Raw genomic sequence first — 15361 nt, 5'->3', positions numbered from 1 at the left:
CCATCGCGGGTGGGCTTCTGCGCCACGTTCATCTCGATGGGTGGGAGGGCCACTGCAGGCCTCTCTCTTGAGGCCAGGGGAGTCTTGGCTCTGCTCACTGGTCCTAGCGGTCACTCTCTTTGCTGGTGCCGGGGTCCTTTTTTGCACCTCTTCCCGGGGTGAGCACGAAAGGCTGAGCGCTGACTCTATTACCCACATGGGCTCTCGGGGCTGCAACGCGCTTTCCTCCTTTTCAGCGGTGGCAGTCTGTCGAGGGGGAGGCATGCGATGGTGGGAGGGTTCCTTCCTTCTACCCCCAGGCTCACCTCATCCCCGGAAGGGTGTTTGGCAGTGATCACAGGGGGTGCCTCATTCGAAGGCTTCTCCCCCCCCCCATGAGCAACATCGAAGTTGCTGCCCGCGGCCACGTGGGGTCAGACCCACTCGTTGCCACTGTAGTGTTGGGGCCCTAGATCCTCATGCTACTGAATGAGGTGACACAGACACATGGTTAGGGTATTGGTAATTGGCCTCGGCCACGTGTATCCCACCCTTTTTTCTTGGCAGGGTCCCCTGACCGGTAACGCCTGTGTTGTATCGGTGTGTGTGTAAAGCCAGCCCTCGGCAGAGTGGCTGGTGGAAACACTAGAACGTGTCCAGCAGGCAGCGTAGCAGACGCTGGCCCCAAAGAGCTGTGGCCCAGTGGCCGATAGGAGTGAGAAGCGTGGGGAATGCGATAAGCATTAGCCAGCCCCTGGGCCCAGCTCTGGAGGCAGCAATCAGCAGAGGAGCCGCCCTCAACATTGTGGAGCGAGCGGGAATGTGAATGTGAGCCACAGTGCACTAGGCGCTAGAGCGCTGGGTATTGAGCCGCAGCACGAGGAGGCGGTCAGCTAAGGTGCCGGTGTGACCTGCTCACCGTGCAGCTCCCCACCTCTCCACTCTTCTCTCCCCCGTGCCTGCTCTGCCTTTCTGTGCCAGCGTTGCTTCAGCTCCAGTTTCTGCTCGCGCCCACATGCCTTCTCTCTCCCCTTGGTCTTCATGTAATAGGAAAGCAGAATGGGGCAAGAAGTGAGGTTAGGTCCCAAGAGGCTTGAAGACAAATAAATTCATCCATGGGGTGTTTCGCTGGAAACCTATGATTTGTCGGCCTGACGCTTGGAAGCAGCAGTCTATACAGAGGTAAGATTGTTTACTGGCTCTGCATGTTTGCTGCAGTTCGAGGCTTAGTGCAAATGGCTGCCACAGTGTTTAGGAGCCTGCGGACAAAATTCACTCTGATCTAACGCATTCTATGTCTGCTTTTGTAGAAAGCGGTAACATAGGTAAAAACCGTAAAGATAATTCACAAGCATAGAAACATTTGTTACTTGAGAGAAAGAAACCGGGAAATCAAGCTTTGCACCCAATTTCATTAATTTCGAAAAACAACTCCAGCCCAACATGGTTCCAAACTATTACAGAGTAAATAAGTTGGTCACAGTCATAAAGGAGCAGGGACCAACCTGATGGGCATTTGGGTAAATCTTTTGCCTATGCTTCAAATTCTGAAATGCCCTTCGTGGCCAAATCCTGTTTACCAAACATTGAGCCTTCCACAGTGCAGAAACTACTGTCTGCTTCAAGTCCCTCCAAAACTTCCACGAGCTCACCTGCACAGGGGGTCCACAATAACATGACCGCACATCTTAAGAACATTATTGAGACCACATCTGTTGAAATCCATCCTAAACCAGCAATTTTATTGAACCCATCAAATAGGAGTGGATTAGTGCAAGAGTGACTTATCACCACTGTATTATCACCAGGGATAGCCATTAAATGCCCAAAAGCAAAATAACTCCAGACCGAGGTTGTTCTCTGGCTCCTTTCTGCTTGATCAAGATAACTTTAAATATATGAAGTTACGTAGTGATACTACTGCTTCAATATTCTATGAGTCATATGTTTGAAATCCCATTTTTGAATTTGCTAAATAGCGAATCATAAGAAATCACTAGTTAGGAAATGCAAAATGGAATGTACAAAAATAATGATTTCCTAAAAGCAGAGTAGGAATCGCTATTAGAAAATCGCTATTTAGGAAATGCTACACCATCTTTCCTAAGGCCCATGGGAACGAATGATTTTGTGTTTCCAAATTTGCAATTTCCTAATAGGAAATTGCAAGAGTACCTAGGGGTCTACAGCCCCCTTGATGCCCCCCCCAAAAAAGTGGTGTATATGTAAAGCGCACAAATGCCCTAAGAGCATGTGCGCTCTACATTACACTTCTAAAGATGCATTCTGGGTGCATTTATTTCAAATTGTACATGCTTACCATCGACCTGGAGTCGATGTTAAGAGCATTCCCTAAATACCCATTTTGCATTTAGGAAATGCTTTGTACAAGTGCTTAGGAAATCGCAAATAGGAAACCCCTATTTACTATTTACTATTTGGGGAAAAGCAAGATGCAGGTTCTACTAGGTGGAAATAACATTTTGCAATTCACTATCTGCCTTGTAGATATGGAAAGGCAATTTAGCATTTCTTAACGGACAGAAATTGCAATTCGGTACATTAAGAAATGCTAAATCCTTTCGTAAATATGGCCCTATATGCCTTTTACAGACATCATTGTTAGGAAATTGTGCGGGCTAAAACTGACCCCTAAAAAGAAGGATGTAGAAGACAAAAATAGACTGTCCAAAACATTTGAAACCACCAGCATAATCCATCATGGGAATCATGAACGTAATGTGTAGAATCCTAGATGTAATAGCTGGAACCTTAACATCACAGAAACTAGATGACCAAACTGAGGTGCTCCACGAAGCCTTAACATCTATAGATAACATCAACCGCAGAATGGCTGCTTTGGAAGTGGTGGTGAAATATAAAATCAATCAGACTGTGTCACTAAAGGATTACTGTCCTTGCTCCCCCATTTTAAATAAACTCAACGAGGTATCAAAAACAATAAATAAAACAATAAATTAAATCCTTGTGGACTTTAAGTTGAGGATATCAAAAGGAAAACTGAGTGTTGCAAATTGTCCGTTTACTGAGCTAAGTGATTCTAATCGCGAGGCAGGAGATCCAGCTTTTAACTGCACCCATGTGACTTTCCTAAAAACAGTTGAGTAGGATCGTGTAACACACCAGGCAAGCTAAAAGTTCAGACACAAAAGATATATAGGCTCGTACATAGGTCAAAATATAATTCTTCAAAAGATCTATTAAAAAGAAAAGGTAATTTCTTGGACATCTCAAAAGAACAGTATAGAGAGTAAAAATTGGACAAAGATAATTTGACTTCTGCGAAGCAACAGTTTACAGATGCTAAGGAAACTCATTTGGAGTTCCAGATGGGTATAGTAACAGACAAGACAAAATCTACATATTCAGATATGCCATACTCCTCACAATTCAAATCGCAGCCCACTTTTATCAACGTCAACCCACTTTACTGTGCGATAGTGTACAATCAATACACGCATCAATAGCGTGCCAAGGGGCTTCTGCCCTCTGTAATTGAATGAGGCTGCACAATCAAGGGTCTTAGAACAGGTCTGCTTTAGGGGAAAAAAGTACAGTCTCATCAGACTACCAGTACAAATCCACCTCATATTGAAGGGCCTGGTTCTGAGTATTCGTCATAGAAAGAAACAAAGGTCAAACAGGGTTTGGTCCAGGTACATATACCATCAATGCCAAAGTCAACAGGATTGAAAGTTTCCAAGAGAAACCTGCGTGGATGGGTCCCCAACAGGTGGTGCTGAAGTAGGATAGAGGATTTGGAAAAAGGGGGTTAGTATTTGGGATTGGGTTTGACAGGAACACACCCCGTATGTTTATAATGATAAGCAGAATCATGGGCCTTATGAAAGGCCAAGTGTTAAACAAGATTGCATCCAGCATTTTAATCCCAATAACTGCAGGAAATCCATACTGAATGTGGAAAAAACCCTGAATCTCAATTCTCTATTACATTTGCATCCTGCATCTAAATCTGAAGTTATGATTGCAAGAAGTCCCAGGGCACACAACTTACCCCTAAAAATCCAAGAAGATCCTCGCGTGGAATTTAAACCAGTATATCAATCTAGGGGAGAGTTGTGATGTACTTAATAGAAGTAACATTCTCTTATTGGTGAATTCTCTTATGGGTTTGCATCATGTTTCAACAAACAACGTATGTGGAATGAGCTTTGTTTGAACAATGGATCCTCAAGAGAGAAAACAAAAACTGCGGGGCGAAATGAGTATCTAGCACTTCAAATTCTCTATTTCTCCAAAGAACTGGCATTTTTAGGAATAATAGAAATGGATAGCACAGAATCATACCCTGCCATCTTCCTCGAAGAAATAATCATGAACAATTGTATAAACTCTAAACAATGGGCAGGGAGTTTTTCAACCGTGAAAATAAATGACATTTTAGTTCCACAAAGCCAGTCTGTTCTTTCCTGGGTTGCGTCTCATTTGCATTGTTTTCCTTCCACTTAGCATGGCGCCAAAATATGTGTGCCCTTCCGCAGCCACCCTGCCACACAGGAGGAATTTTGCTCCCTCAGCCAGCTCTGGAAGGCGGTGAAGCTTCATTGCACTGACAGAGCCCTCAAGAAGTTGTTGCAGCAGCTGTCCACGCCTCTCTCAAAATGTCAGAAGAACATCCCAGTGCACTACTGGGACGCCCTCCCTAAGCACCCGCAGAACAGGGTGAGTCAGCAAGGCAACTGCTCATGTCCCGTCCACCATGGGGGACAGGCCCCCACTGGACCTGTGTTCAGCATTAGAGTGGGAGCTGTGGGACAGAGCAACGTGGTCATCTTCCCCACGGCCCTGAGAGACGCCCCCAACAGGGTCAGCCCCTCATATTGGCCCAACTGACAGCGGTGACCCCGCCCCGCAGTTCTTAGCCCCAGCGAGGTCCCCACAGCAGTTGCCCCCTTAGTCTCAACAGCGTTGGCAGAGGGGCGGTGGTAGCTGCATGAGCTGGTCTGGTAATCCCAGAGGTTGGGTAGGGTGGCCCAGCCGCACAGGTTTGGGCTCAGCCAGTGGCCTCTCCTTCCCCTCTGGTGGCCAGCTCAATGCAGTTGCAGCTCACGATGAGTCCCATGCTTCGGTGATTTTTGGCATCTTTTAGTGAGACAAAAGAGAGGATCCATAGGGAACATGTTGACGTATTTGACTTGATTAATGCAGGTGAAGTCCATGAAGGGAAAGAGGGCGTGCAGAGGCCAAAGAGGGTTTGTGTGGAATGGTCCCATAAGAATTGGGTGACAGGGTTTTCCATTTACTCAGCGATCTTGTCTGAAAAGTTCCCTGCGTTAGAGCCTCAATTGTTTGGCTACATGTCCCAGCTTCAGAATTTCAGGGTTCCACCTGGCTCCAATACAACATCAAATTTAGGCAAAAGGCCCGAAATAGACGGGGATCAGAGGGAAATTAACATTTGGCATTATGGGTTCAACATGACCCCCTCTTTGGCAAAATTCTTGCAGTCCTTTCAGTCTGAAAAAGGTTCTCGTGCCTGCTGGCAGTACAAGAAAAAAGAATGTCAGGGGTGCAGCTTGTAAGTTCAAACACCTTTGCTCCTATTGCGGAATCCAAGGTCACCCAGATAGTAAGTGTTTTAAGATGCATGGGAGAGCAAAAGAGTAGTTTGCCTACAAAAGTTATTAACCTGCCTCAGTCTTCTACCAAGCTCCCCTCACCCTTTTGCCTGCATATGCTCGCTCACCTCCTCAGCAAATATAAAAACAAGCATGAATCTTATTTGCCGTATTATGGTTTTAGGGGCGGTTTCTGCATTCCCTCCAACACTGACTCTTCCCCGTCCAAGAATTAATCGATGGTGTTGCGGCAACCAGGGATTGATAGAGAGAAGATTCTGAAGGAGGTACAGATGGGGAAAATTGAGGTCCATTTGATTCCCCTCCATCTGCGACACTGGTGTGCTCCCCGCTTGGTCTTGTCCCAGAGAAAGAGCCAGGCAAATTCTGCTTGATCCACAATTTATCCTTTCTGCCAAGGTCATCTGTCAATGACAGCCTGGACCAGGGTTTGTGCACAGTGCGGAATACTACCTTTTATGAAGCGATCTCCAAGCTGAAGAAGTTGGGGGGGGGCGTTGATGGCCAAATCTGACATAGAAGCAGCCTTTCGTCTCCTGTCACTACATCCAGAGGACACCCGCCTGCTGGGTTTTACCTTCAAAGGGTAGTTCTTCATCTACCTATGCATGCCCCTGGCATGCTCCATTGTGTGCTCTTTATTTGAGACTTTCTGTGGCCTCCAACAATGTGGTGCATTACTTAGATTACTTTTTGTTCATGGGACCTGTTGGGTTTCCAAAAGCTGGCACAAGTACTTGGGGGTACCATTAGTGGAGGATAAGACATAGGACCCCATGACTCATATCCTTCCTGGGCATTAAGTTAGATTCTGTAGCAGGGATGTGTAGGCTACCTCAGGACAAGGTGTCTGCATTCAAGGCTTCCATTTAACCTTGTCTGACAGTCAAAAAGGTCAAGCTGCATCAATTGCAGCTTCTGGTGGGTCAGCTAAACTTTGCCCTAAAGGTGACCCCCATGAAGAGGGTCTTTTCTAAGAATATTGCCAAACACCTCCACACTAGGCTCTCACCTGAGGTCAGAGATGATCTGCACATATGGAGGGACTTCCTAGCCAATTTTAATTGTATCCTTTTATTGCACCAGCCAGCACAGTCGAACATGAAGTTGGCCCTCCACATAGAAGCTTCGGGCAGCGTGGGGTTCGTTGGGTGTTTGGCTCTAAGTATTGCATTAAGCATTGGCCGGAAGATAGTGTATCCTCTGGGCTCACAGGCAACATTACCTTTCTGGAACTGTTCCCTATTATAGAGCCTTGCAGATAAGAGGTGCCTCCCTAGCCAATAGCAGAATTATCTTTTGGCCAGACAGCATGTCGGCAGCTCTAGTGATTAACAACCAGAGCATTAGATGCCCTGTTGTGTTGGGGTTGCTCAAGACCCTTATCCACAGCTGCCTCGCTCATAACGAATATTTCTCTGCCAAGCATATCCTTGGGATAGATAATGGGGTAGCTGATGCTTTTCCCATTCTAAGTTGGAAGAGTTCAGAGCATTGTGGCCGCAGGTGGACAAGGTGATGTTGAACTTCCCCAAGGAATTGTAAAGCTTTGTGCCCCATTGCCTCTGACTTAATTGCAACGTCCCTGGCCCCTGGACTTATGAGTCTGCTTTGTGTGTGTATGATTCATTCTTTAGCTCACCCGACGTGTCTGGGTGGTTTGCCCCAGACGGTGCATTGCATTTCCTGGCTAGTCAGAGGGCTATTGGTAAGTCCCTATCTTTAATTCAGAGGCAGATATCAGCAATTGCGTTCTTCAGAGGGCTGAGAGGTGTTAGGAATCCAACCAAAGATTTCAGGTCACGGAGGGCCATCAAGGGATAGGACTGCCTGATTCCGGTGGCAGAGGACAGCAGGAGGCCTATTGATGTAGCCAGGCTGTCACATATTGTTGGCATTTTGCATCAGGTCTGCTCGTCCCATTATGAAATTAGGTTGTTTAGTCTCACCTACTTGCTCGCCTTCTTTGGGGCCTTTAGGATTTCTGAGTTGGTAGCCTCATCCAAGGCAGGTCAGGGCTCAGGGGTTGACGTCTCTGATGTAATCATGTTTGGGGCTCCCTATGTGTGAATGTCAGAAGGTCAGGCCTCGAAAAATTATAAAAATGTTACTAGACCTGCATGTCGAATAACTTGAGTAATCTACTCGACCTAACTATAATGTACTTGATGCGTAAACAGGTCTCAAATTGTGTGACCCTAGGCAATTAGTTTACAGGGGCGCCTTTTTCTTCATTCTCACATATGATTGTACCTTCAAATATGTAAGCTCAGCATTTTTGCTGCACAAAAAACTCCTTTGTTTGATTAAACAGACAAAATGTTTGCTCCATGTATAATAAGAATCTGGCCCACAAATAGGGAACAAATGATCCATGCCTTGCCTCTTAGGGCCATATTTAAGAAAAGTAGCGCATAATGTCATGATGCGCCATTTTTCTTGCGCCTCCTAATGCCACCATGTGTGCGCTGTACTCATGATACGCCTCACCATGGCGCACGTTAGGGAAATGGCGTCAAAACTTTTGATGCTAGGTTGGTGTTTTGCAGGATTAGCGCAAAAAATTTTGATGCTAATCCTGCAAAGTTTAAGGAGGCCCACTGAAAACAATGGGAGCGTCATTTAACACCTATCTTAGGCAGAAGTTAAAAATGATGCTAAAAATGGCGCAGTTGAATCTCATAGATTCCACTGCACCACTTTTCTGGGCCTTCTATCCAGGGAACACCCCCTTGCATACATTATGCCTGGTGCAGGCATAATGTGGCGCAAGTGTTTACGAAATGCCGGAATACGTCCATTGTACCAATTTGTAAATATGGTGTGCGTTTTTGCCAACCTAACGCCACATTAGCGTAAAAGAATTACGCTAATGTGGCACAAGGTGGCACAAGGGGCTCATAAATATGCCCCTTAGTTTACTAATAGCTTTGGCATCAAGGCAGGAGTGTTTCTCAGTTTATGTTTAAACACTCACTTTTAAGAAATGTGGTAGCACACTGTCATTTACAGACAGTACATTTCCAAGAAATGTCCAAAAACCTTTCCACTAACTTTCAGCTTTACTGGTAAAAAATATATAGAGTATTAACAATAATCTGTGAAAATTGGGTTTTAGAAAATATATTTATCTTTTGCACATCACTAAGTAAAGAGTTCGGATTTGTTTTTGTCCTTTTAATTTGTTTTTTTTCATCACACGGGTACAAAAAATAGGCTTTCACAACTGCTGAAATATATTTTGAAATGTTTGTACAGTTGACTTTCTGTGAAATTAAATATTGTATGGTGTCAGGTTTTTCCTGACAAACAACATTTAAGTAACTCTTTTTACAGCAGGTCAGAGAAGTTCACCTTACAAAATCCTGGAACTCTGCAGTGAGAAGGGAAATTAATTGCAAGACAAACTGACTTTTGACCTCTGTCTCTAAACACAGAGCAAATGTGACAACATAACAAGATTTAAAGGGGTCATAATTACTCCTTTATTGTCTGACTGAACAGAACACTTGTTCATTGTCAACTTGCCAGAAAGGGCGAGGAGGTCCTAAAAATAGTGCAACCTGCTAAAAAAATGACTGAGAGTGATCAAGCACATTTTTGGAGGCCTGAAGGTCAAAGACAGACCCACTATGGAAAGGGGCATGGGTGCACATCCACGCAGCTCTGGACACCTCTTATTGCCCTGTGGCCTAATGCAGGAATTCCAGCAAGTTCATTCCACAGGTGGATGAACCCAGCTTCTGGTGCATGCAGACAGGACCACACTTACACGCTTTCAGTTTACACTATTATGCAAGTGCTCTTTGGCTCTCCTGGGTGAGGAGGTGCAGCCACCATGCAAGTGCTCTTTGGCTCTGCTGGGTGAGGAGGTGCAGCCACCACCGCAGAAGCTCTGTGCCTATTTGCTAAGGCCATTAAATGGGTGGGTAGATGGAAGTCAGAATCTGCAAAAAACGAAAACTTATTGCTGATGCTGAAGAATACTGTCAAAATGCTCCAAAATGGCTGGTCCCAAAGTGATGACACCTGCATGTATATGTTTTACCATGGATAATTCGCATATGTAGAGCTGCCAAACTCCACATAAAACTCACCATGAGAGGAGGTAATCAGGAGGGGATGGAGCCCGGGAAGGAGGTGGTACTTTAAACCATTACCTCCCTAGCCATTAAAAAGTCCTTTTGAAGGAGTGTGGCTATTGAGAGGGGTGTGTGGGGCTTTGCACAGTTGACTACCCTGTGCAAGTATAAACCACCCCCCCTTAAAAATAAACAAACCAAGGCTTCAAAGGCTGCTGCTGATATCCTGGAGAAGTTGTAAATGCTTGATGGACGTCAGCTGTGCTCCATAGTGTGAGTTGGAAGTACTCTACAGGGGTTTCCAAATCACGCTGCAGCCACCATGGAATATCAGCCCCTCACCGTGTGACCGTGTGAAGGGAGCCAAAAGCGTGACACAAGGTGGTGCCGTGTGAATTGGGAGGCCTGCATACGCCATGCCACTGCGGTGGGTATTTTGGATTTTTTTTTTAAATACTGTTCCAAGATGGCAGAACCTGCATTGGAGCAATGCATTAAAAAACAAACAAGAAAAGCTTTGTGGAAGCACATTATAAAGAAAGGAGCAGTCTGAGAGCAAATTGTAGCTGCTGCGCCATATGAAAAAAGTTAGATAAAAATAAATACATTAAATACATTTAAAAACAGCGGGGGAGGGACGTACGAGAGCCAGGGTGTAATATTTTTTTTTTAAAAAATAAACCATGCAGGCAGTAGTGAGATAAGCCACAAATGAGCTGTGGGGGGTGGCAAGGGGTAAGAGCAACATGGAAAGCATTCGGGGATGGCAATGTGAGGCAGATGCATCACACAGGTGTGGGAGCAAGAAAACACATGCCTTCTAAAGGAATGGTGAATGAAACAGAAACAAGCTGCTGTGAAAAGATACAATGCATCAAATAAAAAGTATGGTAAAAAAGCTATGGTCCAAGAGAGGGACAAATTAAGAAGAGAAGAGAAAGCAACTAAACAAGAAGCACGCAAATGAGAAAGACAGGAAAACAAACCAAAGGCCACCCTGAGTACTGGTATTGTACACAGTACTCAGTACTCAGTACTCAACAAAAAAATAAACTTCTCTGTAGGCAAGACTTATGCGAGATGAAGTGTGCTATTCATGTCCGACAGTGAACTTGAAATTTCTGGGAATAGTACTAATTGAAGTGACTTGCTCTTCTTTGGCCCTACCAACCTTTCAGTGGAGGAACAGTGGTGCAGCAGCTCTGCCGGCACTCCTCGGTCTCACAGAAGTGTTCTGGAAAAAGTTGATCAGGGGACCTCCTGAACATAATTAGAATAGATGATTGGGGACCTGATGGCTCCTCAGAATGCATTATTAATTCATGCAGATCTATGACCCATGTAGTCATGGAGCCATCTGGCAGGCCAAAATCCAAATCGTGGAAGGTGGGTGAAGTGACAGATCCAGTGTTATCCCCAGGAAAGCAGTAAAGAGTCAGGTTTATCTGTATGCGAGGACACTGGCAGATATTGGGCCTGATTACAACCTTGGTAAAGGGGATTACTCTGTCACAACGTGATGGATATTCCGTCCGCCATATTACAAGTTCCATAGGATATAATGGAACTAGTAATACAGCGGAGGGATATCCGTCACGTTTGTGGTGGAGTATTCCCCCCTACCAAGGTCTTAATCAGGCCTTTAGTCTCTACACATACTTCCTTCCACAAGCCTGCCCATGATGTCCGGTTACACCTATGGGAGTCATCTGCCCCGGCTACTGCTACGCTGCAGGGCCACTCAAAGAATATTTAGGGATAGCTGGCCAGTCACTTTCCTAAACCAAATCCCTTGTTACACTTATTCTTATGACGCTTTATTGACTTGCATAAAAAACTGTATTGACTGGGTGCAACTGGTAAAATATTTCAATTGGTTAAGCACTCTCTAGATAGATTTTGGCTTGTAAATTGCAGTTTGCAGATTTAAATCGCAGCATGACGGGACCAGCATCTCATTGTTCTGGGTATAATATTTAAGAGCCTAGAGACAAATACATTTTTCAGGTCTGTTATAGAAATTGTTTACATTATTTTCACTGGAAAGGTTTACAGGGTGCATTTGTGCGCATGACACAAAATTTAAACATCATCAAATTCTCCATTTAAAATACGCCCATAACCTTAACTTCATCTCCACCATTGTGAGATGAAACACAACAGTTTTGATACTTCAGTGTATACTTTATTAAAGTCAAAATGATGTCACTTAATTGCACAATCATTGGTTTCAAAGAGTAAGTAGTTTTATTTAAGTCTCTAAGTTTGACTACATGGTTGGCTGTGATAATCGTTTGAATGACTGAGTGGTTAAATTCCGCGAGTTCATGATCGTAGGCTCTAATTTGTATACGGTTATGCGATACCTTGCCCCTCTTAAAATTGGATCCCATCTATATAGCGATATTAGCAATATCATCACTTATGAAAATTATGATTTAAATGTGTATGTTGGATTTGAAGTTGTGAGATTATGAAAAAGTACTGGTAGGAGAGGGAGTGATGGCTATGTTAGTACCTTAAATGGTGAATTTCCTTTGCTGTTTTGTTATATCGGCATAATTGTGCCCCTGTAAACCTTAACTGAGTTTTTTTTTGTGAATTTAATTTTTTTTTTTTTATCCCTACCCCGTGAATTTAGGAAGGACACAAAATGTGGAAACTGGTTAAAGAAGATGGGGTTCATGGGCACGAGGGGCATTGTAATGGAGGGAGAGACAAATGTTGTAGTGAAATAAAATTGAATTTCCTGTAAAGTGTCTTTTTATACCTCTAGAGGTACAGTTATAGCTAAGTTAGACATATCACACATCCTACACTGGACAGATATACCACGTTGTTGATGGCATCATGCTAATCAGAACAGCACTAAATACTTAAAACAATACACACAAAACATACAAACACAACATACTAAATTGGACAGATTTCGCATTCAGCAGAGCTCAGATATTGTATTGTATTGTAATCGTATTTATATAGCGCTTACTACCCCTGACGAGGCGTTAAAGCGCTTTTCAGTGAGTAGCACGCTACTCTGGAACCCAACAAGAATTAGTGATGGATTAGTATCGGGAAATAATGAGAACAGTTTTTATATTATTATTAGTTAATTTGAGCCGCAGATATGAGAGTTTGTTAGTTAGATTGACTGGAGTAATGGAGGGGTGGAGGAGGAAAGAAATCCAGAAGTGTTAATTGGGAGTATATCCTTCATTTACTCAATCCAAAGGCTTGGGTTGAGTAAAGGGGGGTGGCATCATATGGGTATCAACATTTTGCTCATGAGGTAGCTGCTTCATTTAAGCACAGCTTAATGCTCTCTTTATTTCCCAATATATGTATGCAGCTAGCAGCAATTATTTTATTCTCTCAACCTGTGAACTGATCAGGTGTCCTTGCTTTGGCAGTGATCCAGCAGTAGCCTAGCAGCAGACAGGCTAGCCTGCCTAAATCTATGGCCAATCAATCAAAAGTGCTTAATATAGTACTATTTAATAGGCAAATAGTGAGGTTTCTTTCTAGAGTTTTGTATCTTTAGAGTGCAAACTATATCAAAAGCTTCCTCCTGTTGCTAAAGCCCTGCATGACAATTTTGACCTTGTGTGAAAACTTCGGATTATCGCCTCTCCTTTTTTTAACCCTCTCCTTCTTTTCAGCCACTGCATGCCCCTCTCTCTGACTACAGACTACTCTAAGTCATGTGCATTTTTGCCTTAAACTCAATTACTGTATTCCTGCAAATTCTCCACTCATCTCAAACTGCCCTGTGAAAGCCCTGTTTAAATAAAGCATAAACAGACCCATGTTTGCGTGATGTGGGCAGACCTTTTTTTCTTGTTTTATTGCAGTATTATATAGGGTTAGTTCAACCCAAAGGCATTTTTAGTACATTACATGAGCACCAGATTACATTACACAAAGTCAGATTCATTTTTTAGGCAAATGGAAATTAAGTGACTTGCCCAGAATCACAGTATGTTAAGCCCACGCTGGACGCAATGCCTTGTTGGGGGTACCAAGTCCTAAATTCAACTACAATCCAAATACAATGCGAGGAATGAAGCTGCAAATAATGCAATGTACAGGAAAGGCAAAATTGGGTAAAATGTTACGGGTGATAGGGTTACGTTATGGTGATCTGTATAGTGCACTGATCTCCTGAGAGGGTATTTAGGTGCCTGGGCAGGTGTAGTCCCCATGGTGCTGCATGAAATCTCTGGTCATGCAAAGTATTTTTACAAACGTAGTCAGGGGTTATTTGATGAAAAGAGAGCTCTCAAGTTTCCACATTTAATGCATGAACAGCTCATCCAGGTCACGGTTTTTCTTTGCATTCACATGCTTGTGGCTCTATTCATCCCATTATAAACGGAAGACTGCAGTCACCGAGTGCACATAAAAAAACTAGATTGTGTGTGTCACACGCATATTAAGTTCTTGAGATCTCATGAAATAAGAAAATAACATTTATAACAGCGCACCATTACTAGTTCTGAGGTGCTGGTCTCCCAGAGGGTTACCCAAGAGAGAAGCAGGGGTGTAATGTAGGCCCTTGCAGCCCCTCCATACATGGTTGCCACCTGGCCGGTTTTCTACCGTCATACTGGTATTTTAACGCCCCCGCCGGTACAAAAATAAGCACGGTAACTTAAAGTCAATATTTTTTGCCACTATCTCTGCATACTTCAAACATTACATATAAATAGAAAACGCGTTTTAAATGTGTTCTAGAGATGAGTTAACGATCCCTGACTAGTAATTAATATAAACAAAGGCAGACAAGTAATGTTAAGACTGAATACATTCGATTTTTTTGAACGTCACATTTAGTATCATGTCTGGGCCTTTGCAGACTCCTAAAACAAAAACAAATGTCCGGCATTTTTCTCTAGGAAAAGTGCCAGCCCTGCCTACCTCCATGGGGCTCCCAAGCCTTCAAGGGGAGAAACAGTCAGCTCAAAATCGAAGAATATCTGTGAGCTATGGGGAATTCAATGTTCCCTCATCACATTCTGAACGGAGGCGATACATTACTTCGCGTTACGATACTGAAGAGAAGAATTCAAAACGGAACCTTGAATGACAGGCTTTGCGATTACAAGTACAAAACAGACGGAGGGTTGGCTTGCTACCAAAAGTAGAGGGAAAGAAGTTCGAAATCCCACCTGCCCCCTCCTTCCCTATCCCCGCCAAGCCCCATACAAGAGGTTCAAGAGCGCTTGCTGTGGGAAGTCTTGAGCGTTATAAAGGGTCCTGAGTGGCGCCGGTATTAGCACGTGGCATGCAATAATCTAATAACTTCTGCTGCGGGTTGTAAAGGATTGGTCAGATTGGGCCGTACCCTCGCCCAGCCGGTGACACGTACCTCTGGTATCGCCTGTGCGGGAGCCAGACACCTGATGCTCGCTCCCTGGGGTGAATGTGGCCCTCACTGCCTGCTGAGTGCCATTATATGCTCTCTCTCTTGGGTTAGGGATTATTTGGATACTTATTGCCCATGCTTGGTTTACTGAGTAAACTCTCTTTCCTTAACCCCTCAGTGGCCATTTCACAACAGCCGCCATATCCCGGATTACTTTAGTGCACTAATCCGAACCATTGCATAGCAGAAAATGGAGGGTCCCATAGGTCCCTCGTATCTCACAGATATTCACAGACCTTGGGCTAAATGAGTAT

General features: G+C 44.1%; 1 protein-coding gene across 3 annotated transcripts in view; it reads right to left on the bottom strand.

The window, feature by feature from the left end:
• The window catches only part of SMAGP (small cell adhesion glycoprotein), a 114088-nt gene that overhangs the window by 35737 nt on the left and 62990 nt on the right, over positions 1 to 15361 (bottom strand). Inside the window, exon 1 of one of the 3 annotated variants that reach the window (XM_069230896.1) lies at positions 15051 to 15158. The exons of the other annotated variants lie outside the window; for them this stretch is intronic. The gene's annotated coding sequence lies outside the window, so the exon portion shown is untranslated. Of the gene's footprint in view, positions 1 to 15050; positions 15159 to 15361 lie in introns of those variants that run through there. 3 annotated transcript variants of the gene reach the window in all.

This window comes from Pleurodeles waltl, chromosome 4_2, assembly GCF_031143425.1.
Source record: "Pleurodeles waltl isolate 20211129_DDA chromosome 4_2, aPleWal1.hap1.20221129, whole genome shotgun sequence".
Lineage (NCBI taxonomy): Eukaryota > Metazoa > Chordata > Amphibia > Caudata > Salamandridae > Pleurodeles > Pleurodeles waltl.
The sequence above is the reverse complement of the archived record's forward strand: the minus strand, read 5'-3'. Positions and strand labels throughout refer to the sequence as shown.